This window comes from Piliocolobus tephrosceles, chromosome 21, assembly GCF_002776525.5.
Source record: "Piliocolobus tephrosceles isolate RC106 chromosome 21, ASM277652v3, whole genome shotgun sequence".
Taxonomy (NCBI): domain Eukaryota; kingdom Metazoa; phylum Chordata; class Mammalia; order Primates; family Cercopithecidae; genus Piliocolobus; species Piliocolobus tephrosceles.
The window spans coordinates 15234397-15261665 of record NC_045454.1 but is presented as its reverse complement, the minus strand read 5'-3'; the positions used below and the strand labels follow the sequence as shown (position 1 = coordinate 15261665).

The window sequence follows — 27269 nt, the reverse complement described above, 5'->3', positions numbered from 1 at the left end:
GGGGTTCCTCTTCCCAGGCCCCTTCCTCATCTGCTCACCATCCCCTGTTCCTGTTTGCAGTTTCCTGAATCTCAGAGCTCAGCCAGGTGTGGGTGGGGGCAGATCTGGGTCCCCCTTGGGCCTGCGGGACCAGAACATCTGTGACCCACACTCCCCTCATAGATGACAGCGGCTGTCCTAGGGCTGGGTAGCGGGGGCCTGGGCAGGGGAGAGAGGGCATGTCAGGGGACAGGGAGGGAGGGTCATGGAGGCCCAGCCTGGAAGGTTCCTGTCTCTGATTGGCCAGGACTTGCTTCCCTGGGTCTACTTCTGGTTATTTCCCCTCAGGAGTGACCAGCTCTGCCCCTGAGCTCAGCCTCCCAGTGTGGACACAGCACCCCGACCCCTGTCCTGGCTGGGCCCACCCTGCACCCTTGTTAATGTGGGCCCCTGACTGATGCTCCCAGTGTCCACTCTGCACCTGCTGGACTCCAGGGGTCTTCTCAGGCAATGGAGTGTCCCCGGGTGGGGTCAGCACAGGGCGTGGGTGGTCCTGGCTCTGTAGGAAGGCCTGGATCCTGGCCAGAGGCACTTACTTTGACTTGACTGTTCTGGGGAAAGGTGGGTTTGTGCTATGCTGTGGGGTTGATGGTCCCTCTACCCTGAACCTGCACTGCTGGGACCCAGTAGTAGAAAGGGGCTGGGGAGGGGATGGGCTTACAGGGTAGGTGGAGCTGTTCGAGGGACCATGGCCTGGGGGACAGAGACAGAAGTCAGCAGCAGGGTGGGAGGAGAGCCTGGGCCCCTCACGGAGGAGGGTGTTGGGGTCCTGAACTCCCAGAGAATCAGGGAGAAGGGGCTTCTTACCAAGAGAGACCCTCCAGCCATTTTAGGGGCCAAGTGAGCAAGTGAGTTTGCAGAGGTGGCCTATGACCAAGAGCCCACAGGTCAGGGCTGACCTGGCCAGTCGGGGTTCCCTGCAATGATGTTTTATGAGACTCCTTGAAGCCCCATGGAAAGGATCAGAGGACCTCAGATGGTAACTGGCAGGAGAGGACACTGTGGGCCAGGCCTAGGGGTTCCCAGCCACACCCAGGCTGAAGGGACAACAGAGAGCTGCTCTCTAAAGGCCACTGGCCCTAGGAAAGGTCAGACTTATTTGTGAGGAGTGCAAGATTAAAAGCCAAACTTTGGAGTTAGAATAGGGGATGAAGAGGGGACCCTGTTTCCAAAGAGGGGCATGGGGATCTCCTTTCTCCATTGGTTCTGTAGCAGGAGCTGAGCCAGGTGAGGGGATCGAAGACCTTACAAAGCCACATCTGTTCTGGCCAGAGGGGAAGGACCCTCGGGTCGATGCTGGGCTGGGAGAACATTGACCCAGGGACGCAGGAAAGGAACTGAGGGCCCAGGGAAGGAACCAGATCATGGGGGTTTGCTGAGAGGAAGGGTTAAGGCCCCAGAGGGGAAGCAGGGCCAGGCACATGTGCAGGACACTGAGGGGACTGCAAGTGTCTTGAATTCTCCTCGAACTCAGTGTCCCTGCTGTGGCCAGACCCTGCACTCAGGGCTGGTGATGCTGAAATGGGACAATAGCCTTGTCTTCTCTACCTCTTGGCAAGAGACATAAAGGACATTCCAGAACATGCCATCCTGGAGCCCAGATTCTCTTGTCTCACAGCTCAGGGGCTGCAGGAACTACATTAGCCATGGGGGCACTGACCCCACCCAGCCTGTCCAAGCTGTTACACCCTTCACTGTGTGACCATGCCCAGGACTCCCTGTCGGACCCCAAGCCTGCAAATCCATCCTCACTTGGTGGGTGAATTCAATGAACAGCAGGAAGTACCGGGTACTGAGCACCCCCTCCCCCACTCCCTTCCTCCAGGCAGCTGTGGCTTTGGTGTGTGAGGGAACTAGGACCACACTCAGGGGTGAGACCTTAACCGGGCTGAATTCACAGAGGAGGAAGCTGTAGAGGAAGCCGCCCAGGGTCAGCAGCTGGTGAGGGAGGAGCTGTGGAATAAGAGGGAAAGATCTCTTGGGGAAGGCTCAGAGAGCCTGGCCCTGAATACTGGATGGGGTCTCCTTCCTCCTGGCCTGGGGTCAGCCTAGGGGGTGGGAGGGAGGCTGGGGAAAAGCTGTAGTAACTTCCAGTCCTGGCGAGGAGCAGGAAACATGCCAGGGCAGCCACCGGTGCCACCCCGACCAGAACCCTGGTCACAATGCCGGCAACAGCCCCCACAGGAAGGCCTGGGGCATTTTTTTCTGCAGAAAGGGGAAGGCAAAGGGGATGAAGCCCAAGTCTGTTCCAGGGGGAACCATGAGGGGCCTTGCAGGGCAGGGGCTTGGTCAGGGAGGAAGGAAATGCTCCAGAGCCTGAGTGCGGTCTCTTGTGCTGTCCTCATAGCTGACTCCCTTGCTCTCCGTGGTTTTCAAGCCTGAGACATTTTCTGTGTCTCAGGCTTGAAATACTGGGATGCACTGACTCCTACATTGTCCCCCAGGTGCCTGCACCTCACCCTGCTCCTGTGCCTTTAAATCCCCTTCTTCCTCGCACTTCACGCCTCTTCCCTCTGTCTTTTTTTTTCTTTTCTCTTTTTTCTTTTTCTTGTTTTTTTTGAGACGGAGTCTTGCTGTGTCACCAGCCTGGAGTGCAGTGGTGTGATCTCGGCTCACTACAACCTCCACCTCCCAGGTTCAAGCGATTCTCCTGCCTCAGCCTCCCGAGCAGCTGGGATTACAAGTGTGCGCCACCATGCCAGGCTAATTTTTGTATTTTAGGTAGAGACGGGGTTTCACCATGTTGGCCAGAATGATCTCGATCTCTTGACCTCTTGATTCACCCACCTCGGCCTTCTAAAGTGCTGAGATTACAGGTGTAATCTGGCCTTTTCTTTTTTTTATTTTTAGACGGAGTCTCATCCAGGCTGGAGTAGAGTGGTGCGATCTCCTGCTCACTGCAACCTCCATCTCCTGAGTTCAAATGGTTCTCCTGCCTCAGCCTCCCTGGTAATTGGGATTACAGGCATGTGCCACCATGCCAGGCTAATTTTTGTATTTTTAGTAGAGACGGAGTTTCACCATGTTGGCCAGGCTGGTCTCGAATTCCTGACCTCAGGCGATCTGTCTGCCTCGGCCTCCCAAAGTGCTGGGATTACAGGCATGAGCCACAGTGCCCGGTCTTCCCTCTGTTTCTTTTTTTCCATTCCATGATTGTCATAGACAGCGAGCCCTCGCTGTCAACTCAATGCTGATGAGTGGGGATGATGCTCTTTGACTGTTTTTAGGGGCCTTCCATGTGCCAGGCCCAGTGGGCACCAACCTACGTACAGCTCGTCTCATCCTTGCATCACCTTGAGGGTGGGGGCGTCACCCCCAGCTGTAGAGTTAGCATCTCAGACTTACAGTACCTCAGTAAGTCAAGGAAGGTCACAGAACTCGTACATGATACAACCAAATTTTAACCAAGGTCTCCTTGACTTAGCTAATAACAAAGTTCATAAAAAAAATACTAGTTGATAGCACTGATTGAGCCCTGGCTCTGTGCACTACCCTGTTAAGGGCTTTAACTACATTAATCGTCGAATAAACATCCTCACAACCACCCTGAGATCCAAGTGTTTGTTAAAATTCTACAGATGAGGAAACTGAGGCCTAGGAGGTTGAGTGTCTTGCTCAAGGTCAAACACCTGGTATGTTCCCGGCACTGACTGTCAGGCCTCTGAGCCCAAGCTAAGCCATCATAACCCCTGTGACCTGCACGTATATATCCAGATGGCCTGGAGCAACTGAAGAACCACAAAAGAAGTGAAGCAGCCAGTTCCTGCCTTAACTGATGACATTCCACCATTGTGATTTGTTCCTGCCCCACCCTAACTAATCAATTGACCTTGTGACATTCCCCTCGCTGGACAATGAGTCTCATGATCTCTCCACCATGCACCTTGTGACCCTGCCCCTGCCCACAAAAGAAAACCACCTTTAACTGTAATTTTCCATTACCTACTCAAATCCTGTAAAACTGCCCCACCCCTATCTCCCTTTGCTGACTCCTTTTTTGGATTGAGCCCACTTGCACCCAAGTGAATAAACAGGCTTGTTGCTCACACAAAGCCTATTTTGGTGGTCTCTTCACACAGACGCGCATAACACTGACCCTGATAGTTGACACAAGGGATTTAGTTCCAGGTAAAAACTGATGAATTCGGCCAGGCGTGGTGGCTCAAGCCTGTAATCCCAGCACTTCAGGAGGCTGAGACGGGTGGATCACAAGGTCAGGAGATCGAGACCATCCTGGCTAACATGGTGAAACCCCGTCTCTACTAAAAAATACAAAAAACTAGCTGGGCAAGGTGGCGGGTGCCTGTAGTCCCAGCTACACGGGAGGCTGAGACAGGAGAATGGCAGGAACCCGGGAGGCGGAGCTTGCAGTGAGCTGAGATTGTGCCACTGCACTCCAGCCTGGGCGACAGAGCGAGACTCTGTCTCAGAAAAACAAACAAACAAACAAAAAAAAACTGATGAATTCTCTTTTTGCTCTTCATTCCTCAGATCAGACTCTCTGCCCCTGCACTGTGGATGCCCAAGATGAAGGGAGATGAACCCATGACTGGTCTCAGGTCTGCAGATGCCTAATAACAAGCAGCCTCACACAGACCCGGTGGAGGAGAGGGGGCTGTGGCTGCAGACAGACCTCGCCTGACTCTAATCTGCCAGCTATGGACTGTGTTGTTATAGGAGTTATTAAGAAATTATTTTAGGGAGATAGAGAGGAAAGGGGGTCCTTGGGAAATTTTACTTTTTCTTTTTTTGAGACGGAGTCTTGCTCTGTTGCCCAGGCTGGAGTGCAGTGGCGTGGTTTCAGCTCACTGCAACCTGTCTCCCAGGTTCAAGCGATTCTCCTGCCCAGCCTCCCGAGTAGCTGGGATTACAGGCACACACCACCACACCTGGCTAATTTTTGTATGTTTAGTAGAGACAGAGTTTCACCATGTTGGCCAGGCTAGTCTCCAACTCCTGACGTCAGGTGATCCACCCACCTCGGCCTCCCAAAGTGTTGGGATTACAGGCGTGAGCCACTGGCCGGCCAGTTTTTGTTTCTTTTAAAGCAGTTCCAGAAATGTTTCTTGTCTAGCAGAAAAGCCTCAGCTCTTAGAGACTAGCTGGCAAGCTTTGATATGCAAATGTAGGCCAATGGAAACTGGGTCCACCCAAATATGGTGATTCCCGCCCTCTTCTTGCCCTTGCTCCCATATGTGCCTGGCAACATGGCCACACCCACATATCCCCACGTGTGTAGAACGTCAAGGCACCCTGCATTTGTATATTAAAAGAGTAGGGTGGGAGGGCCAGTTTCTTCTCAGGCTACATGAGTGACATGCCTGGTCAAACCAATCCTCTGAGCCCTATGCAAATCAGACACCACCTCCTCTGGCCTCCTCATATAACTGGCTGTTTTCTGCTACACTTGGGGTTTCCTCTCTTTGCTTGGAAGCCCCCTCCCTCTGTCCCTGTATGGGGGAACTTTTTCCTTCTTTTTTTGCCTATTAAACTCTTTGCTCCACATGTTCTGTGTTGTTTTATCTAAATTGGCCTAAGACCAAGGATCCTGGTATTGCTGCAGTCACGAGAGCCATATCAGTGTGACCCTAGTCAGTGACTGTCTCCCTGGGCCTCAGTTTCCTTTCAATAAATAAGATAAATGTTATTTGGCTACAAGGTTGTTTATGAATTAACCTCAAAATGTTTACAATTACTTGACCTCAGCTGTGCATAGGGCAGCTGCCCAGATGAACAGCATGTATGTGTTTGCAATGCTTGTTCCCTGCTGCCATAAAGAAATAGCACTTGAACATAAATTTAATTTTCTCAGCAAGGCCATTTTTATATTTTCTGCAGAAAGGGTACACTCGCCAGCAGTTTTGCCATGAGAGTACACCAAACAAGGGAGACAGGGTCATTTGTAATCTGATGTGTCTACCTTACTGCTATGTCCGGTTTCCATTGGCTGGAATGGGACCTCCCATTCTGTGTCTGCCCTGATTGGCTAGCAACTTAGAACTTTTTAAAAGAGGCGAAGGTAGAGAACAAAGCAAAGAGGAATATACATGGAACTGGTCAGATACTTCCTCTTCATCTTTATGGCATATAGGGTGTAGAATCCTGTGTCCTGGGTGACATTCTGGATCAGCAGGGATGCACTGGGGTATATTGTCTCTTGAATGCTGTGTGCAGACCCTGGGGGTAGTTATTAGGGTTCCTATTACATATCCTGTAATATGGTGGTTGGTCTCCACCCTTTCCCCTTTGTACCAATAAGATCCTGGGGCAGATGGTGAGTGAATAGAAGAACCTCCTTCTGCTCTGTGGCATTGTACAGCATGGCTTCAATAGTGAGCCTGGCAGTAGTTGGTGGGTTCCATAAAGTTAAAAGTGAGGCTAAGATGGGGGAGAGAGCATCAGTCAATATTGGACCTATGTATTGGATGGAAAGATGGGGCCTTGAGTTCTGAGGAGGTCTCTTCACCCCCCTGGAGAGAGAGCCCTGGAGAGAGAGAGAGAGAGAGAGAGAGAGACAGACAGACAGTGTGTGTGTGCATGTGCACGCATGGGTCCTGCTGAGTCAAGGTCAGCAGCATAACCCCCGTTCCCTCAGCGCCTCTGACCTTGGCACTTCCCAGTTTGGAATCCTCTTCCCCAGGAGTCTGCACAGGCCCCACCCGTTATTGCCCTCAGATCCTGCTTACATCAGGGCATCCTTGGGAGACCCTTCCCCTGACACCTCCTCTAGAGACCCTGTTTCTTCCCTTTCTGACCTTTCCCTGCTCTATTCCCTCCAGGGCTCTTGTCAGCACTTGACCTCACATTCTAGATCTCTTTGGGTGTCTGTCTTCCTCCCCATGAGATTGTGAGCTCTGTGAGGGCAAGGACTTGTGTGATCTTGGTTGCACCCCAGTGCCTGGGACAGGCTGCAGACTCCTGTGGATGAGTTCATGAGCATTCCCAGGGCCCCCCACCTCCTGGGATTTATTTGCCAATTTCTGAGGTTCATGGATAAGGACAGTGTTTAGTAGCCCTGGTTCTATTTTTTTCTGGAGTGTTACCCTGACATAAAATTTTATTGTCATCAGTTTTCAGAATTTATTGATCAGTGATGATTCATTTGCAGTATGTTAACAATGGAGATTGTTTCTCCATTAACAGCTTCAGATCATTGAGATTTTCCTGGTGTGACCCTTGTCCCTCTCTGGTGTCCTCTCCTCTGAGGCTCCAACAGAAACCCTCTGTCCCCCCTCAGAGTCCCATCCTCCCCAGGAGATCCCAGTCAGTCTCTGTGCTCCCTCCTCCCTCCCACTCCCAAGGAGTCCTCCCCTCACCTGTGAGAAGGAGCCCCTGCCAGGGGATGTGCTCTTTGCAGGGAGGGCTGAGGGAAGAGCCTGAGCTCCAGGAACGCTCTTGTCAGGGCTGCTGTGACTATGGCTCCTTCCTCCCCGTGTGCTGAGTCTCCTCCCAGGGCAGAAGCACTTCCCAGGGTCATGGATGGGGGTGGACTCTGCCCAGGAAGCCTCTCTGCCCCCTCCCCTCTCAGTCCTGCCTCCTAGTCCATTCTTCCTTTTTCCTTTCTGTCTTCATTTAAATTCCCCAGACTATGCTTTGAGAAGCAAGGTTTATTTGGGCCCCTGTCCCTTAACAGGACAACCCGCCCTCCCCAGCACTGATCTCTGCTGTGTCTTGGCCTTGGGTCTGTCAGCACCACAGAGAGAGTCCCTGGGGTCCCCAAACCTGGTGTTATTTTCTCTATGACACGGAAACCCTTCTGTGTGTTCAGGGTCTTCTTAGTGTTCTTAAATGTCTGGGAAGGTTGGATTTCCTCCCAGCAAGGAGGTCACAAAGATGTCTGGGGTCCTAGAAATGGACACATCTAGGGCTAAAGCCCAGGTCTCAGATTCTTACTTGTTCTTTCTGCAGCGCTATGTGACCCTAATTTCCTGGAAGTAACTGAGAATGAAGCTGCATGGTGCTGTAGTATTGTATCATCCAGACCCCAGACATTTCTAGATCACTTTTATGATTTTCTCTACAGCTTGTAACACATTTATTATTATTTACTTCATGCTATTTTTGTTTTTTTGAGATGGGATTTTGCTCTTGTTGCCCAGGCTGGAGTGCAATGGCGTGATCTGAGCTCAACGCAACCTCTGCCTCCCGGATTCCAGCGATTCTCCTGCCTCAGCCTCCCGAGTAGCTGGGATTACAGGCATGCGCTGCCACACCCAGCTATTTTTTTTGGTATTTTTAGTAGAGACGGGGTTTCACTGTGTTGGCCAGGCTGGTCTCCAACTCCTGACTTCAGGTGATCCGCCCGCCTCAGTCTCCCAAAGTGCTGGGATTACATACATGAGCCACTGCGGCCGGCCCATAGTATATTTTTTTCTAAATAAATGTAGTTTACAAAACATCCTTGTTTTAGCAGGGCATGGTGGCTCATACCTGTGATCCCAGCTACTCGAGAGACTGAGCTGGGAGGATGGCTTGAGGCCAGGAGTTGGAGACAAAACATCCTTGTCTTATGCAATATTGTCCATGAAATTACAGATTTTATATGTGCTTAAATGTTTTTCTAACATGTATTAAAATAAACACATGAGTATTAAAATTAAAAAAACAGCTTATTTAACTTTCACCTAAAATCAATTTTGGGAAATGCTGATACAGTGGCATGAACATGGACTTTATATCCAGATAGGCCTGGGGTCAACTACTGACTCTGTCACTTGACTATGTCAACTTGGACAAGTCACTTGGCTTCTGTGATCCTCGATTCCCTGATTTGTAAAAGGAGGATGGTAAAATCCTCCTCGCAGAGTTTTTGGGAATAAGTGAGCTGCTGTGGGAGCCCAGTGCCCAGGCGGGTGTTGAGTACATGATGGTTATCATTGTGGTTATTGCTGTGGAATTCTGGTTATTTTCCAAAGAGAGCGTCTGGAATATTGGGCTTGTGGATTTCTGCTGATGTGCATGTGTGATAAAGTTACTTTTTCGCTCGTTAGGAGTTGTGGCGCATTTGTCATTATTTTCATGTCACAGTTTCACTACCTGTTTGCTCTGCGATTTAGGTCAAGTTGCCTAACTTTTCTGTGCCTCATTTACCTAATTTGTACAATGTGGGTAACTAGTGTGAGTGTGTATTTCCCAGATCTGACCACTAGGGGGCACAGAAGCCCCAGCACCTACTGACCATGGGTATATCAGTGCTGATGGTCTGTAAACATCGTTCTTCCATGAAAGAAACCAGGGCTCCCTGGAGAAATAACTGATTCCAGGGCTGGGTCAGGGAAGCATAGAGGAGCCTGGAGCTTCTTGTGGGGCCAGAAAGTAAGGACCTACACGAAAAATGATGGGGATGTGTCGAAAGGTCACAGATTTCCAAGGAGCTCTCAATGGTCAATTTTGGGACAATATGAACAACATAATAAATAACGATAGTAATGGATTCCAATTCATAAAAACCTATGAGTCCATACTGATATAAATAAATAATTGAATAAATAAATAAATGAGGGAGCAGAAGTACCTTTTTCTTGTAGCAGAATTCCAGCTAATAAATGTAGAAGGAGTGATGGAAATAGAAAATCACTATTTGGCTAACACCACAGTAACTGTTATTTGTAGGCAAGGATCATCATGGAATATGAAGGGGCCCGGAATGAGGCAGGAGTGAGAACAGGTGGAGTGATTTTGTTTCCCTGAGAGGAGGGAAGAAGCAAGCCATGAGTCAAAGCCCTTTGATTTTTGTTTGACAATTCTTCTGTCTATGTTTTCAGATTCTCCCAGCCTGTTGCCTTGTCACAGAGTTGGTTGTGGACTCTGCTATGGCAGGGTTTATAAAGCACCTGCAGGGGCCAGGGACTGTGCTAGGCAGTGGAGCCTGTGTGTGAGTCAAAGGGTCAGGCAGGGCCTAAGCTTGGTCTGATGCAAACCACTGATGTGACTTCTTTCTGGAAAATTCTAAAAATAATCTCTGTCTTCAGGAGGCTCAAGTCTAATGAAGGAGATGACATCCACTTCCTAAAGCCTAGAGATATGAGTGCAGTCATCTCTCAAAGTGGCAGAAGTGGACAGGGGACTCTGAGTTGAGTGGGTGGAACTTGAGCTGGCCTCACAGGGTGGGGTAGGATTTGGGTTGGTGGAGGGCAAAGAGAACGGCTGTGTAGAGCAGTGGTGTGTTGTAGGAGAGGCGCTCTCTGGAGCTCTTTGTATGGAAATCATTGAGGGCAGGGGCTGTTTGTGTTCATTTTTGTATTCCCTGAACTTATAGAGCCTGGCACTTTGGGAGTATTCTATAATTGACTCTTGAATGGAATGATCATTTTGTAACCTGTTAACTGGGCCAGATGTGTTATAAAATATGCAAAAGTGCAGCCTATGTCTTAGAAAATATGCAAAAGTGCAGCCTATTTCTTAGAAAATATGTGAAAGTGCAGCTTATGAGCAGACAGAAAATCTTACTGGAAAAAGATCCCATGTCTGCACAGAGCCTGGTGCGGCCACTTTACTTATGCTGCTGAGTTCTCATCAGTCCACACCGAGGCCACCGTGGGGGCCGGGAGCTCCTCCTCAGACCTTCCTCCGGGTGTCTCAGTCTCTTTACCCCTCTGTTCTCCCAGGTCCTGCTCCCTGTCAGTTCACTCCATCTGGTTTCCTCTCCATGCACTTGGGGTGGGTGTTGCATCCTGTGTCTCATCACTGGGGGCTTCGGGTCCGTCAGATCCATTGATTAAAACACCTCTAAAACAAATGGACTTTCCTCTTGTTAACATGACAACTTCTTATAACGCATTTCAAGAACATTATTTGTGTCAAGAGTCTCTCTGATGTACAGAGGCCCTCCCTTCCCCAGGAAGGAGGTAAGGGGAAGTTGGGAGAAAACACCACCCTGCCTGGGTTACTTATTTCCCTGTTCTACTGTGTACTTGGTAGACGTTCAAAAATATTTGTTGACTTTGTCCATGATCCACATGGCTCTCATATAGTCATTTATTCACACATACATTCAGTGAGGCTTTGAGCGCCTAGTGTGTGCCTGGTATTTGCTAGATGGTGGATGCTGAGATCAGCTGTGCTGCTGTCTCTGAGGAGCTCTCACTATACAGCTGCACCTAGGGTGACCGAATCCACCTGCCCTGCTTTACAGACGTGGAAATTAAAGTGCAGGGAAGTTATGGGATTAGTTCAATGTCACAAGGTCACTAGCCTCAAAGTTACAGGAGTAAAGCAAATTTCCTGACTTGCTGGATTTTCTGTTAGTGTGCAGCTACCTGGCTGCTGCAGGTACAGACGTGGTGAGCTCTGATAGGAGAGAGGACGTTCAGACTGAAGTGGGAGCCCTGAGCACCCTGGATTAGCCAGGAGGACATGCTGGGTCCAGCTGTGACTGCACAAAGGACCATCGGGGACATTTGCATTCTCTTTTTCAGTTTGAGCTTGAAATGAGGAAAACTGATCTCAGAAAGCCAGGAGTGGAAGATTTTTTTTTTTGAGACAGAGTCTCGCTCTGTCACCCAGGCTGGAGTACAGAGGGGCGATCTCGGCTCACTGCAAGCTCTGCCTCCCAGATTCACGCCATTCTCCTGCCTCAGCCTCCTGAGTAGCTGGGACTACAGGCGCCTGCCACCACGCCCGGCTGATTTTTTGTATTTTTAGTAGAGATGGGGTTTCACCATGTTAGCCAGGATGGTCTCGATCTCCTGACCTCGTGATCCACCTGCCTCGGCCTCCCAAAGTGCTGGTATCACAGGTGTGAGCCATCGCGCCTGGCCAGTGGAAGATTTTTCGCAGGGCATTGGTGAGATGGGTCAGAGAAGCCTGTGCTGATGTCTGTCACGGTGTTTCTCACTGAATGGTAATGGTCTTGCTTTGAGTGGGTTCTGTCCATAACTTGGAGCTCTGTGAGGCAGTGACCAGGTGTGATTCACCTTTGTCACTCCAGTGACAGTACACAGCAGGCTCTGATAAATATTTCTTACAAAATAAAACAGAATAAAAAGTAGACATCTGCACAGATGTGGGATGACTGAGCAGCAGCAGAAGCAGGAAAAGTCAGTGTCCCCAGATCAGCTGATATGGGGTTTGGCTTCTAGGAGGTGCCAGGATGGGATTGGGGATCCTGTGGCTCTGCTGCTCTGGGGAACACCCCTATGATTCGGAGTGTCTGCTGTGATTGCTGCATTTCACTTGCTCATGGGTAAGTGAGCAGAGGGTGTGGGGCTTCAGGTGACCCCTTATGGCAGGTGGCTGAGGGAAGATGGGGTGGGTGGCGCGTGGGGGTAGTTTATGCATATTTGAAAGTTGGTTGTATGAAAAGGTGTTAAACTTATTTCAGCCTGTGGAGAGTAGGATGAGGATTGATGAGTGTGAATCAGATACATTTTGACTCAAGATGAAAAAGAACTGTCACAGTAAAGGAAGTTTCCTTGGAAAATTACAAGTTTACTGGCAGAATTCAAGCCAGGGATGGGGGTGTCTGAAAATACCTCTCAATGATTTTTAAGGTAACAAGGGCAGAGCTTGGCTTGGAATGTGGTTTCTCACTGATATCACATATTAAGTATTATAAAACCTGTCCTTTGCAGTGAGACATTGCTCAGTGATGCAGGCTGAGCTCTCTATGACAGTTACTTTCAGTCATGTGGGCAGCTGTGATTGTCTTATCCAGTCTGTGACTTGGACTTCACCAACTACCTCTGTTTCTGCTCCGGCCAGCCCTATCCCCTCCTTTACCCCAGGAGTGAGGTGCATTAACTGATGATGGCCACAAGGTGGCAGTGCTGACCCTCTGTTCTTTTTTTTTTGGTTGCTGCTGTTTTTTTCTTTTTTTTTTTCCGAGAGGGAGTCTCGCTCTGTTGCCCAGGCTGGAGTGCAGTGGCGCGATCTCGGCTCACTGAAAGCTCCGCCTCCCGCGTTCAGGCGACTCTCCTGCCTCATCCTCCCGAGTAGGTGGGACTACAGGCACCCGCCACCACGCCCACCTAACTTTTTGTATTTTTAGTAGAGATGGGGTTTCATCGTGTGAGCCAGGATGGTCTCAATTTCCTGACCTCGTGATCCGCCCACCTCGGCCTCCCAAAGTGCTGGGATGACAGTTGTAAGCCACTGCGCCTGGCCCTTTCCGGTGTTTTCTAAAACCTCTACCAGAATGTGGGCAAGCCTAAGAGGCTTTTAGGATTAAGAAAAGATCACGAATGAGGTGAAAGGTAAACTTCATTATTATTTTTCTCTTGTGAGGTTACATAGTTGAGATGAGTATGAAATAGTTGCATTTTAGAAGTGGAAGACACTGGAGAGAAGTGCTTCACGAATCTTAATGTGTTCATGGATCACCCGAAGATCTTGATTAAATACAGGTTCTGATTCTTCTGGTGGGGCCTGAGATTCTCAATTTCTAAGGAGTTTTGGATGATGTCCTTGTTGCTGGTTGGTGGACCACACTTTGAGTAACAAGGTTTGAGGGTCATTTAGAGATTAATTTTCATTGCATGTGATTTATGGCTGAAGAGAGACCAAACTACAGAGAGAGAATATAACTTACCTTCCATAGCAATGCCCTCACTGCATGACTTTTTGCATTTAAGCCCAGGACTTCAGCTTCTCCCTCCAATTCTTGTTCCATGCATCATGTGGCCCCCTACACTGTTGTTCGTGGTATTTTTTACCTTAGGAGCCCAGAACCCCATTTCCACCAACCACTGATCTTGGCTGAAGGTTTCACTTTAACTGGTTCTGCCCTTACTCAAAACCTTCAGGGGCTCTTCTATAATCAAAGATCAAGTTTGAACCTCTGTATCTACTGTTCATGCCTCTACAACATGTGATTCCCCCTTTAGCAAGCTTACATAACTTCCCTATGTTTTTAACTGACTCTTGGTGCTCTGGCTCCCCGTGCTCCTTCCTGTTCCCTACACATACTTCGTTCAGGTCTCTCAGTGGTAGTGGTGGTTACATGGTCTCTGGTGTTAGCCTCACCAAGTTTCTAATCCCATATCCACCACCGACCTTGACAAGTTACTTCCCCTTTCTGAGGGTAAGCATCCTCCTCTGAAATAATTTCAAGTATTGATTGAGAGAGTAAATAGAATAACATCTGCAAGCCGACTCTCATTCCTCGGACCCTCTTTAAAACTAGCATCTACACAGGGTGGGGAACATCACACACCAGGGCCTGTCGTGGGGTGGGGGGAGGGGGGAGGGATAGCACTAGGAGATACACCTAATGTAAATGATGAGTTAATGGGTGCAGCACACCAACATGGCATATGTATACATAAGTAACAAACCTGCACATTGTGCACATGTGCCCTGGAACTTAAAGTATAATTAAAACAAAAACAAAAACAAAAAAACCTAGCATCTACAGTGGTGCCTGACATCTGGTTCCCTGGCTTATGTTTCTCCATGTCTCCACTTCCCTAAGGCTGAACCATTCAAGGCCTAACCTGAACCCTGTCTCTTTTGTGAGCACTTCTCTCTCTCTCTTTCTTTCTCTTTTTCTTTCTTTCCCTTTCTTTCTTTCTTTCTTTTTCTTTCTTTCTTTCTTTCTTTCTTTCTTTCTTTCTTTCTTTCTTTCTTTCTTTCTTTCTTTCTTTCTTTCTCTCTCTCTCTCTTTCTTTCTTTCCTCTCTTTCTCTTCTCTCTCTCTCTCTCTTTCGCTCTTTCTTTTTTGAAGGAGTCTCACTCTGTTGCCCAGGCTGGAGTGCAATGGCGCAATCTCAGCTCACTGCAACCTCCACCACCTGGGTTCAAGCAGTTCTCCTGCCTCAGCCTCCCGAGTAGCTGGGATTACAGGTGTGTGCCACCATGCCCAGCTAAGTTTTTTTTTTTTTTTTTTTGTATTTTAGTAGAGATGGTGTTTCACTATGTTAGTCAGGATGGTCTCGAACTCCTGACCTCAAGTGATCTGCCTGCCTCGGCCTCCCAGAGTGCTAGGATTACAGGCGTGAGCCACCATGCCCGGCCTTATGAGCATTTCTGATCCAGTTAATCTCACCCTTCTATAGATTGTTTCGCCCATGTATTGGCATTTAATTATGTGCCAGTCCTCCCAGTGAGACCCCGTAGGGAGGCTGGAAGGGTATTGGTTGTGTGAGAATTGAAGGCTAATTGAGTGAGTTCTTTTCTTACTACCCCATGAGTGTTAGAGCTGCCATCTCTTTTTTTTTTTTTTTCCCAACCATTGCCAGCAGCAGTTCCTCCTGCACCAGCAGCACCAGACCCTGGCAGGCATGGGAATACCTCAGGGATTGCTCTTGTCAGGGTCCTTCCTGCCTCTGGGTTTTGGTTGAATTGGCATTTTCTTTTGCATCTTATCAGATGGCCCCTCCGAGGAGGTGATTGATGATATCCTTTTATGGAAACCCTAAGATAATAGATAATAATTCTAAGGAAGTTTATCACAGTATTTTCTTTTCTTTTTTTTTTTTTTGGAGACAGAGTTTCACTCTCGTGCCCAGGCTGGAGCGCAATGGCACCATGTCCACTCACTGCAACTTCTGCCTCCTGGATTCAAGTGATTCTCCTGCCTCCGCCTCCTGAGTAGCTGAGATTACGGGCATGCACCACCACACCTGGCTAATTTTATGTTTTTAATAGAGATGAGGTTTCTCCATGTTGGTCAGGCTGGTCTCGAGCTCAGGTGATTCACCCTCCTTGGCCTCCCAAAATGCTGGGATTACAGGTGTGAGCCACTGTGCCCGGCCTGACCACAGTATTTTCTAACTTAAACAACTTGGTGGCAGGAGATGTGTACACTTTCCTATTTCATAAAATTTACAACAGATTCAGAAGAGATTAAGGACAAAGGACCAAATGGGGAGGACAGGTTTGTTTAAGGGAGGTCATGTACTTTCAATCTGGAGTCTATGAATTGTTCATTCAACTCTATGTGGAAGTGTGCATCTTTGCATGTGTGGTCGTATATTTGGATCACATGATTCATAATTCTGTCCCTGTCAGTGGCAATTAGGAGCTCATGTCAGGCTTATGAGAATAAAATATATGGGTGTGCACTACTACTGAAGCCAGGGTTTCTGACATCTGGAGAGAAAATAGGCCAGGAAGGCTGGTCACTTCACTTAGTTCACTTAGTGTCGTGCCTTCTCTCTCTCTCTCTCAACAGAGTCTCACTCTGACACCCAGGCTGGAGTGTAGTGGAGTACAACTCACTTCAACTTTCACCTCCTGGGCTCAACTGATCCTCCCATATCAGCCTCCTGATTAACTGGGACTACAAGCACATGCCATCATGCCGAGCTCATTTTTTGTTTTGTTTATTTGTTTGTCTGTTTTTGTAGAGATGGGGTTTCACCATATTGCCCAGGCTGGTCTCGAACTCCTGGGCTCAAGTGATCTAGCCATTTTGGCCTCCCCAAATGCTGGGATTACAAATGTGAGCCACCATGCCCAGCCCTGCCTTCTCTTTTTATTAGACAGCAGTCTACTCACTCATCATGTTCCCAATAAGAGGATTTTTAACCTTCTCATTTTCCTACCAGGGGTCCATGCCAAAGTCCATATGTATTTATTTGTGTCTAGAATTGGATTTTTTTTGAAAAGAGAAGCCCAAGGAATGGTTTCCTAGCTGATTTCCAGGATTCTAATCTTCATTGTCTAAACTTTGAGTTTCCATCCCTGGATACTGGTTAGAGTCACTTGTAGGGCATTTGAAACCTACCAATGTCTGTGCCTTCTCCAAGTATGTCTGATTCGATTGGTGCATGGTGTGGCCCAGCCATTGGTTGGTTAAGAATGCTTCCAAGGAAAATGGTCATTTTATTGTGGAGGAATTTTAGTCCAGGGCTCAAAGTTAACATCCTGTTAGTTAGAGATATCGACATCTCAGGGCATCCTAATACGGATGGAGAAGGCACAAAATCATCTCTTTGGCTTTCTTGCCCAAAGTGCATAACCTCAGTTTAATCTTGAGAAAAAATTAGAAAAATTTAAGCTGAGGATAACTCTACAAAACAACACACCAATACTTTTCAAAAATGTTAAGGTTATGAAGGCAAAAGAAATTCTGAGGAACTGTCCCAGATTAAAGGAGACTGAGAGGACAGAACAATAAGATGCAATGTGTGGTCATACATTGAACTCTGTTCCAGAGAAAGGACATTAGTGGGAAGATAAAGAGGATTTGAATAAGGTTTGTAGATTCATTCATTGTATGATGCCAGTGATCATTTATTGATTTTAATGTTTGCACTGTGGTTATCTAAAACAATATTTAGGGAAATTGAGCAGAAAGTATATGGGGACTCTATATTTGGAACATTTTTGAAAGTCTGAAATTATTTCAAAATGAAAAGTTTGGAAAAAAAAGAAGAAATCTAGGTATTTCTGTTAAGTTGCCAGAGTTGAAGACCATTTCCCAAGTTATCTTGCCTAATATTGTAGAGTAATCTTCCTGGAAATGCTATTTGTCATGTTTGTGAGCTTCTCAGAGCTTTTCAGTGACTTCTCTTATCTGTAGGATGAAGTTCCCATTCCTTAGGCTGTCATTCAGAGCCCTCATAGCCCAGCCCCAATCTACTCCCTTGATTTACATTGAAGGACTTGACCCACATTTTACTTCCTCATTTCCAAACATTTTCTAATTCTTTTCCCTGTTCATATCATACCCTTGCCTGTGTTCTCAGCCTCCTGAGTTGTTCTTTGTCCTAATGGCCCATTTCAGATCCTGTCTCTTCATTGAAGCCTGTATAGTTATTTCTGTTAGAAGCAGTCATCTTTCCTTTCTTTGAATTCCTGTAGGTACAACGGTATGGAGTGAAATATGAGTTTTATTTTATTATATTATATTTTAGAAAAAATCAATTTATTCTGCTCATTAAAAGTTTTTCTTTTAAAAAAACTTAAAATTTTGATTGGAGAAGGATTAGAGATTAAATTGTTGATGTTTGAATTTCACTGTGGTTTAAAAAAAACTTTAATTTTAGGTTCAGGGTACATGTGCAGCTTTGTTATGTAGGTAAACCTGTGTCACAGGGGTTTAATGTACAGATTATTTCATCACCCAGCTACTCAGCCTAATACTCAGTAGTTACGTTTCCTGCTCCTCTTCTTCCTCCCACTCTCCACCCTCTTGTAGGCCCCAGTGTCTGTTGTTCCCTATTTTATGTCCATGTGTTCTCATCATTTTGCTCCCACTTATTTTTTAATTTTAATTTAATGTAATGTTATTTATTTATTTATTTTTTCGAGATGGAGTCTCGCTCTATCACCCAGGCTGGAGTGCAGTGGCGCCATCTCGGCTCACTGCAAGCTCTGCCTCGCGGGTTCTGGCCATTCTCCTGCCTCAGCCTCCTGAGTAGCTGGAACTACAGGCACCCACCACCATGCCCAGCTAATGATTTTGTATTTTTAGTAGAGACGGGGTTTCACTGTGTTAGCCAGGATGGTCTCGATCTCCTTACCTCATGATCCACCCGCCTCAGCCTCCTAAAGTGCTGGGATTACAGGCGTGAGCCGCCGCGCCCAGCCTTATGCCCACTTATAAGTGAGAACATGCAGTATTTGTTTTTCTGTTTCTGTGTTAGTTTGCTAAGGATAATGTCCTCTAGCTCCACCCATGTTCCTGTAAAAGAGATGATCACATTATTTTTTATGGCTGCATAGTATTCTGTGGTGTATATGTACCACATTTTAAAAATGCAGTTTTCCATTGACAGGCATTTCGGCTGATTCTATGTCTTCTCTATTGTGAACAGTACTGCAGTGAACATTTGTGTGCATGTGTCTTTATGATAGGATGATTTATATTCCTCTGGGTATATACCCAGTAATGAGATTGCTGGGTCAAATGGTAGTTCTGTTTTTAGCTCTTTGAGGAATTGCCATACTGCTTTCCACAATGATTGAACTAATAATTGACACTCCCACCAACAGTGTATAAGCACCCCCTTTTCTCCACAGCCTTGCCAGCATGTTATTTTTTTTTTGACATTTTTGATAATAGCCATTCTGACTGGTGTGAGATGGTATCTCACTGTAGTTTTGATTTGCATTTCTCGAATGATCAGTGATAGTGAGCTTTCTTTCCTATGCTCTTTGGCCACATGTATGTCTTCTTTTGAAAAGTGTCTGTTCACCAGGCGGAGTGGCTCACACCTGTCACCCTAGCAATTTGGGAGGCTGAGGTGGGTGGATTGAGGTCAGGAGTTCAAAACCAGCCTAGTCAACATGGTGAAACCCTGTCTCTACTAAAAATGAAAAAAAAAAAAAAAACCTGGATGTGGTGATGGGCACCTGTAATCCCAGCTACTTGGGAGGCTGAGGCAGGAGAATTTCTTGAACTCGGGAGGTGGAGGTTGCAGTGAGCTGAGATCACGCCACTACACTAAAAAAAAAAAAAAAGGTGTGTTCATGTCCTTTGCTCACGTTTTAGTGGGGTTTTTTTTTCTTGTAAATTTGTTTAAGCTCCCTATAGATGCTGGATATTATATTTTTGTCAAATGCATAGTTTGCAAATATGTTTTCCCACTCTGTAAGTTGTCTGTTTACTCTGTTGATAGTGTCTTTTGCTGAAAGCATGAGTTTAGGATTCAGAAATATGTGAGTCTGAGTCCTAGTTCCACCTTTTGTCAGGTGAGATAAGGGACAAGTTAATTGATGTCTTGGAATAGAGGGATAATAGTGCCTACTTAAAGGGTCATTGTGAGCATTGGATGAGGTGCAAACATAAAGGTCCCCAGCATGTAGCAGATTACTTCCTCTTCATTCCTGTAGCTCAGTGGTTCCAAAGGTATTGTGGGTGGTGTGTACTCTCTTACCAAATTTTCTATAGATCCTTCAAAAATATTTGTATCTGGTCATCACTAAGATGACCACGAACTGAACTGAATGCTTAGGACTTTAAGAAGTTCAACTGACATTTGGATTTTTGTGAATGCAACTCAGTAAATAAGTTATCTATCAACAGAGGAATGTAACCCAGCAGAGGACGAAGGGAATGATAATGGGATTGTAAATGGGAGAAAGCTGTGATGCCTGCCACACTCATCCCTTTGTTCTCAGTCAGACAATATCAAGAAAGTACAACTTCTAAAATTATGTAAAGGAAAATAAACACCTCAGGACTGCCAAACTCATTTCACCAAAGCGATACTTCAGCCTGGAGATTGAGTCATGCAAGACCATCATTTTTTCCCCAAATGAACAACTGTTACTTTACAACCTTGTGTCAAAGCATTGTAAGTTAGCCAGAGCCTCAGGAGAAGACGAAAAGGCCCTAGGCATATCCGGATGACCTCCCTCACAAATTGTTTTTTTGCTGTCCTGGGACCGCATTTGAAGTATATTTGTGGAATAAACTCTTCCAAGTACTCTTGAATATTGGCTTCTCATAACTATGGAGATCATGCCATTGGACTAGGAAAAAAAACCCAGGACTTTAGTTACAAATAAATGCATTCATGATGATTGCTAACCCAATATCAAGCAGAACAAGAGTGAATTATGTGGATTATGTGGGGGTAAATTGATACAGGACTAAAATGATTTTTTCATGACCTTTTTTGTAAAAAAAACATTGCTGACTTTTTTTATGTTTTGTTCTCCAGAGTCAAAAAAAAATTTTTTTTTTTCCTTTTGAGCTTTTTAGTGTACAACAAATTGGGTAAAGTATAATTTTGTGAGCACAGTTTGAAAGATTTATTTTTCTCTCTACCCAATTTCTACAAAAATAAACTATTTGTGCATATTCTTAATTTATGGCAATATAGGTATTTGCATAAATTCCATAAGAATTTGTTTTCTCTTGTAACAGGACACAATCAGAGACACTGGTTATTTTACTAAGGCTTTGAGTGAAATGGTATATTTTCGGATATGACCAGAATGCTATGAGGAATTGAGATTGACTTTATAGAACTCACAAAAAACCTCTTTTTTTTTTTTTTTTTTGAGACGGAGTCTTGCTCTGTCGCCCGGGCTGGAGTGCTATGGCCGGATCTCAGCTCACTGCAAGCTCCGCCTCCCGGGTTTACGCCATTCTTCTGCCTCAGCCTCCGGAGTAGCTGGGACTACAGGTGCCCGCGACCTCGCCCGGCTAATTTTTTTTTTTTTTTGTATTTTTAGTAGAGACGGGGTTTCACCGTGTTAGCCAGGATGGTCTCGATATCCTGACCTCGTGATCCGCCCGTCTTGGCCTCCCAAAGTGCTGGGATTACAGGCTTGAGCCACCGCGCCCGGCCAAGAACTCACAAAAAGCCTCTTAGACGGACTGACCTGGTTACCTTGTCTATGCAGTTTCTTTAAAAAGTTAATGATCTGTGGTAAGTAAAGAATGTCACTTTCTGATAGGGCCAGGAATCCCCAAGTTATTTTGAGACCTCAAGAAAAGAGGAATTCACGGAATTCATACAAGTATCTACATGCACAGATAAGTCCCTGGCTTGTATAGCCTTGAGAGGCTTTTGGAAGTCTAACCTGAGATTCCTTACGATAAAGGTCTCAGCAAAGCCAATTTAAAAAGACTTTCTATGGCCAACCACTATTGTTGCTGTACTTTATGCAAATAATCAGGCCAGGTATAAGACTAAAGCTTATTTTGCAAATACATTTGTCCTACTATGATTTGTCTTTCATGAAAATGGGAGCCTGGAGAGAGAAAAATTTGTGTTTCAGAAGAAAACTTCAGTACAACTGTTATTAAATTCTAGGCTTGTTCATTATTTTTGAGTTTTATTATTTGCCTATAATTTGGACTGAATCCTAAATTCTTTCCTGGCTATGAGTATCAAAAGTAATGATTTCAAGATTTTCTTCCATTTTGGAATATTAGAAATGAAAAATGTGCTTTTCTTCAAGCCCTGAAAACTGAAACTAGACAAGTTAGGTAAACTTTTGGAGAAATCACAGCAACTTATATATAAACAACCTTTGTGCCTGTTGATGTATGGACTACACAAAAGGGTCACATGAACACTGGATTTGGACTGAGATTCAGAGAAATCTGTGAGAGTGTCACTGCAGTTAGAAGATGCTTCAGAGACTCTAGAAAAATGAGTCTATAGGCCAGGCGCTGTGGCTCATGCCTGTAATCCCAGCACTTTGAGAGGCCGAAGCGGGCGGATCACGAAGTCAGGAGATCAAGACCATCCTAGCTAACCCGGTGAAGCCCCGTCTCTACTAAAACTTACAAAAAATTAGCCGGGTGTGGTGGCGGGTGCCTGTAGTGCCAGCTACTCAGGAGGCTGAGGCAGGAGAATGGCCTCAACCCAGGAGGCGGAGCTGGCAGTGAGGCGAGATCGTGCCACTGTGCTCCAGTCTGGGCGGCAGAGCCAGACTCTGTCTCAAAAAAAAAAAAAACCAAAACAAAACAAAAAAAAGAAATGAGCCTATACTATAGATTGCTGCAGACATTACAGGTGAGCCAATGTGCAACTGAAAGTGTTAGTGGTGATGGCCCAAAGAATTGCTCTAATTGAGGAGGCAGTTGTGTATCCTCAACTGGATTCCAGGATTATACCTTTTTTTTTCTTGTTGTTGTTGCTATAATTAGTCCTTGGTCCTTTTCTGATTTGACTTCACCCCCTTTTCCATGGGAGATGACTTCCTAGGAATGAGCCTTCGTAGTGATGTAAGATCAGATGAAACATACAGCCACAAAGTCATGTATTTAACAGTGATTTCTCTGAAAAATTTAGAATAATATAGGGGGTGGGCAGGTGTGGTGCCCTGCCCATAGACTGCGCCCGGCCTATAGACTCATTTTTCTAGAGTCTCTGAAGCATCTTCTGAAATCTTCACATTTTGAAAGCCTAAGGTGGAAGGATCGCTTGAAGCCAGGAGTTCAGGACCAACCTGAGCAACAAAATGAGACCACATCTCTACAAAAAATAAGATAAAATAAATTAGCTGGGTGCAGTGGTGCATGCCTGTAGTTTCAGCTATTCGGGAGGCTGATGTGGGAGGACCTCCTGAGCCCAGGAGTTTGAGGCTACAATGAGCTACGATCATGTCACTACACCCTAGCCTGGGTGACAGAGTAAGACCTTATCTCTTAAAAAAAAAAAAAGCAGGGTCAGGGGTGGGGGGAACAGGAAGGCAGAAAGCCTCAGGGATCTCCAGATGATTGCCCTTTAAATAGTTCTTTGCTGGCCTCAAAATCTTTCAAGATGTATAGCGTTTCATAAAACAAGGCATGCCAATTATAACTTCAGGTGTGCAATCAAAATCTAGCTCCTAAAACTAAAGCCTGTTAAGTTTTATTCTGATATTTATCATTCCAGGCACAGAACAAAGCCAAGATGAGATCAATTATTCTTCTACCTATCCCATCTCTTGCTACCTGCCTTCCCCCCTGTAAGGAAATATATAAATACTAAGCCTTCTGCAACCTCTTCAGAGAGAACACCATACCCACAGAAGTTTTCTGTGATTCATATTTTTCCAGGGTGCACTCTCAAGCTCTGGCTCAATAAACCTTAACTGGTTAAGACCCTTGCCTCAGTCACTCATTCTGGATGACCACCATGAGTCTTGCACAGGCCTTCACTGATCTCTTTGCTACCCAGGTGATGTGTACCTAGGTGAATTAGGTTCCCACGAGTCAAACACTCTTCTCCCTTTGTGCCTCCTCTACCTCCCCCTCCTCATTCAGTGCTGTGTGCCCAGGTCTGGGCCCAGCTCCCAGGCCATTAGTATTAGCCTAAGAAAGCAAAACTAGGAAGAACAGTCTGAGAAGGAAGTCAGAGGCCAACAGGCATGAAAAGAGGCAGATGGGACTGTCATTTCTCAGAGCCACCCACTCTGGGTGTGTTTTATGACTGCTACTGGATTTGGAATCTTTTCCTCTTTGTGGCCATAATGGGAACTCACCCTTCTCCTACTTCCTTCCTGTTACACTTTCTATTCATAGGGAACTCCATTTGTGACCAGAGAATGGCTGTAAAAATAGTTGACAGTTGAGTAAAACTGACTTTATAATGACTGCGAACCTGGCTCTGTTTTTTTCCAAAAGAGACTGGGATTCCTCAAAGCCAGCTTTTATGCAGGGCTGTGCAGTTGTGAGTGTGGCATTAGGGAACAGATGCATAAGTGAAGGGTGAGACAGAACACAAAATGCTGGCTCTTTGTCAAATCCTGAAAGTAGAGGCGGCAAAAATCATTCTGGAAGGTGGATGTCATTTAGGAGACCTTGGAAATCTCAGGGTATCCTCTTCCCAGGTGAAGTGGAGGATGAGGTTAAATTATGGAGTTGGGTGATAGTGGGTACATTACTTCTCTGCCTCATTTTTTTTTGACGGAGTCTCAATCTGTCACCCAGGCTGGAGTGCAATGGCGCGATCTCGGCTCACTGCAAGCTCTGCCTCCTGGGTTCATGCTATTCTCCTGCCTCAGCCTCCCGAGTGGCTGGGACTACAGGCTCCTGCCATCAGACCTGACTAATTTTTTTTTTGTATTTTTAGTAGAGATGGGGTTTCACCATGTTGGCCAGGATGGTCTCAAACTCCTGACCTTGTGATACGCCTGCCTCAGCTTCCCAAAGTGCTGGGATTACAAGTGTGAGCCACCGCACCCAGCCTGCTTCATTTTTTTAATCTGTAAAAATGGGGATAACATGCAGGAATTTTTGTGAAGATGTTAGCTACATGGAAAGATCTTAGAATAGTGCCTGGCACATAGTGCCAAGTCAGTGCAAACTATTATGATTATGGGAATAGGAAAAGGTGCCATCCTGGACGTGTAGGGTGAGGAGGTATTTTCCAGCCAGGGTCCTAGCAGGCCAACTGGAGATGAAGATGGTTAAGCAGAAGCAGCTTAACTTCCAGGAGTGGAAGGATTGGGGAGCAATAACTCATGCACAAGATTCTGTGAAAATGCCTTTACCCAACAGCAGGGATACCCAGAATGCGTGTGGCTTCTGTCACAATTGTTTTCTGAGAGTGTGTCCTAGACTCAAATGGCTTTGATGTAAGCCAAGTACAGAAACAGGCTTCAGGGCTGCCTTGCACATAGCATTCATCTCATCAAAGAAAGCATTCGTCTTGTTAAAGGAAAATATTCATTTTGCTAAAGGAATCCCCTCTTGTAACCCTGGTTATTACTTTTGTCTCAGTACTACTCTTGTTTATAGGTTGTAAAGAGAAAGACTGAAGAAGTGTGAAATATGGAAGTGCATGTATGAATTAACAGGGCAGAATTGGGACTGGTATGTGTAAGTTAAGAGAAGGCGCGTATCAATTTATGTGAACATAAAGAGGATTTCTTGTTTTAAACAGACCTCTTTGTATAAATAATGTGGGCTGTCTTAAGTGGATGGCAGATTCTATCACGAGAACAGCCCAGCAGAGTCCCAAGAGAATGGGGAGCATGACTTCTTTCTCAATGGCAAGTTAAGAGTGTGTAAGTCGATGAAGAGAGAGGAGATGAAGAAGAAGATGGGTGAGGATGAGAGAAATGGGATGGTGAAAAGAACAGACTGAAAGGAATGTTTACCGAGTGCTCATTGGGTACAGGCTCTGTGACTAATACCTTACACATCTTAATTTACTCTTGGACTGTCATCTTCAGATACAGTAAGAGTCATCTTTGTGCTGCAGATGAGAAAAGGCTGTGGGAGGTGAAGTGAGTGGTCCAGGATCATCCAGCCAGTTCGTAGCAGAGCTGGTGTGTTTCACCTCAAAGTTGGTGCTCTTGCCTGTGATTCACACAGAACAGTGAGATATAGAAAGAAGGCAAAGGAAATTTTTGTTGTGGGTGATGTTTATGAAAGTTACCAGTGTCAGGCCTCCCCAAAATGTCCACATCCTTATCCACGGAACCTGTGCATGTTACTTTATTTGGCAAAAAGACGTCACTCTTGAGATGGGAGGTTATTCCGGATTATCTGGTGAGGCCCAGTGTAATCAGAAGCGTCCTTGTAAGTGAAAGAGGGAGGCGGGAGGGTCAGGGTGAAAATGCTGCAGCTGGAGAGACTCCACTAACCATTGCTGGCTGTGAACATGCATCAAAAGACATTTCAACTAATGTAGTTATAGATCTAATTGGCTTTTATTTGTGATTCAGGATTTGGGGCAGCTCCCACTCTACGAACACAATGATAGCTCCCCCTGGGCAATGCAATAACAGAACAATGGGTTTTGTCAAATTGGAACCAGTAAACAGAGCCATAGAAATAAATGGATTGGTTAACATCAGGGTACTTCAGGTTACGTTTTTTTGGGGTAAATGTTAAAGCAGACGGGACTTCCTTATGATGTTGACTTAGGGAGACTGGAATCTTCTGTTTTCAGAAAACACTAGTCTGTTTTGAGATCTGCTTCCTTAAAATTCCAGTTGGAGTATGTAGCATTTAGCATGAGTGGGTCTAATTTGGAGTCTTTAGACTCTCACTGAAGTGAGAGTGTGACCAAAACTTAAAGCATTAGCATTACCCTCAGTTATCATCATTTTTGGCTTCCATCATTTATAGGTTATGATACCCTCCTAATCACACATTTCTTTGAGTTTATGTAATTCCAGCCAAATAGAGACCATTTGATATTTGATGGATGGCATCACGCAAACGTTTAAAACTTTTAGAGATTACAGCACACCAGGGAGACCGCTAGTATGACTGTGAGGAAGATAATGTTAAGAGTTTGGAGTATGCACCTTTGGCAAGATGCAAACCAACTGAAATAGAATAGATCAAAGAATGAACCAGATGAGTGTAGCCATTTTAACCAAGGAGCATGTTTGTTAATTTTTGTAACTGAGACTCTATAACACCTGATATATTTGTCCATGTGCAACAAGAAGCATCATAAACTATACAGACTCCTCTCTGATCAGCCAATAGGGAGCAATTTTATTATCTAGCGTTGCATGCCTGGGTTAAATTAAAACAGGCAGTGAGAACAAGTAAGTCTAGGAGTCTGACTCTAAAAGGGACCATAGTACATTTGAACAAACAGTTGTGTTAAAGATGCTGCTAACGTCAGCCATTGGGTGGACTAAAGGATCTCATACATAAAAATTTGGGGTTGACACGATAGATTAGACACTCAGTTAATCTATCATTCTATGTATATTCTCAAATATAACATCCCAATCAAAGCCTTGGTAATATAAGGGATGTTTTAAAATATGTCCCATTATAAAGATAGCAGATTCTCACTGAACTTGTGCAAATAACTGAATTACAATAAACATATGAATACTCATGAATAGTTGCCTAGTTCTGTGGCAGGTAGGGAGCAAAAGTAAGTATTATAATTTTTGTTCACAAAAGTCTACTTTACCAAATTGCAG

At 45.7% G+C, this 27269-nt stretch overlaps 1 pseudogene; it reads right to left on the bottom strand.

Moving 5' to 3' along the window:
- The window catches only part of LOC111554101, a 30709-nt pseudogene extending 22310 nt beyond the window's left edge, over positions 1-8399 (bottom strand).
- Positions 8400-27269: the final 18870 nt, after the last annotated feature.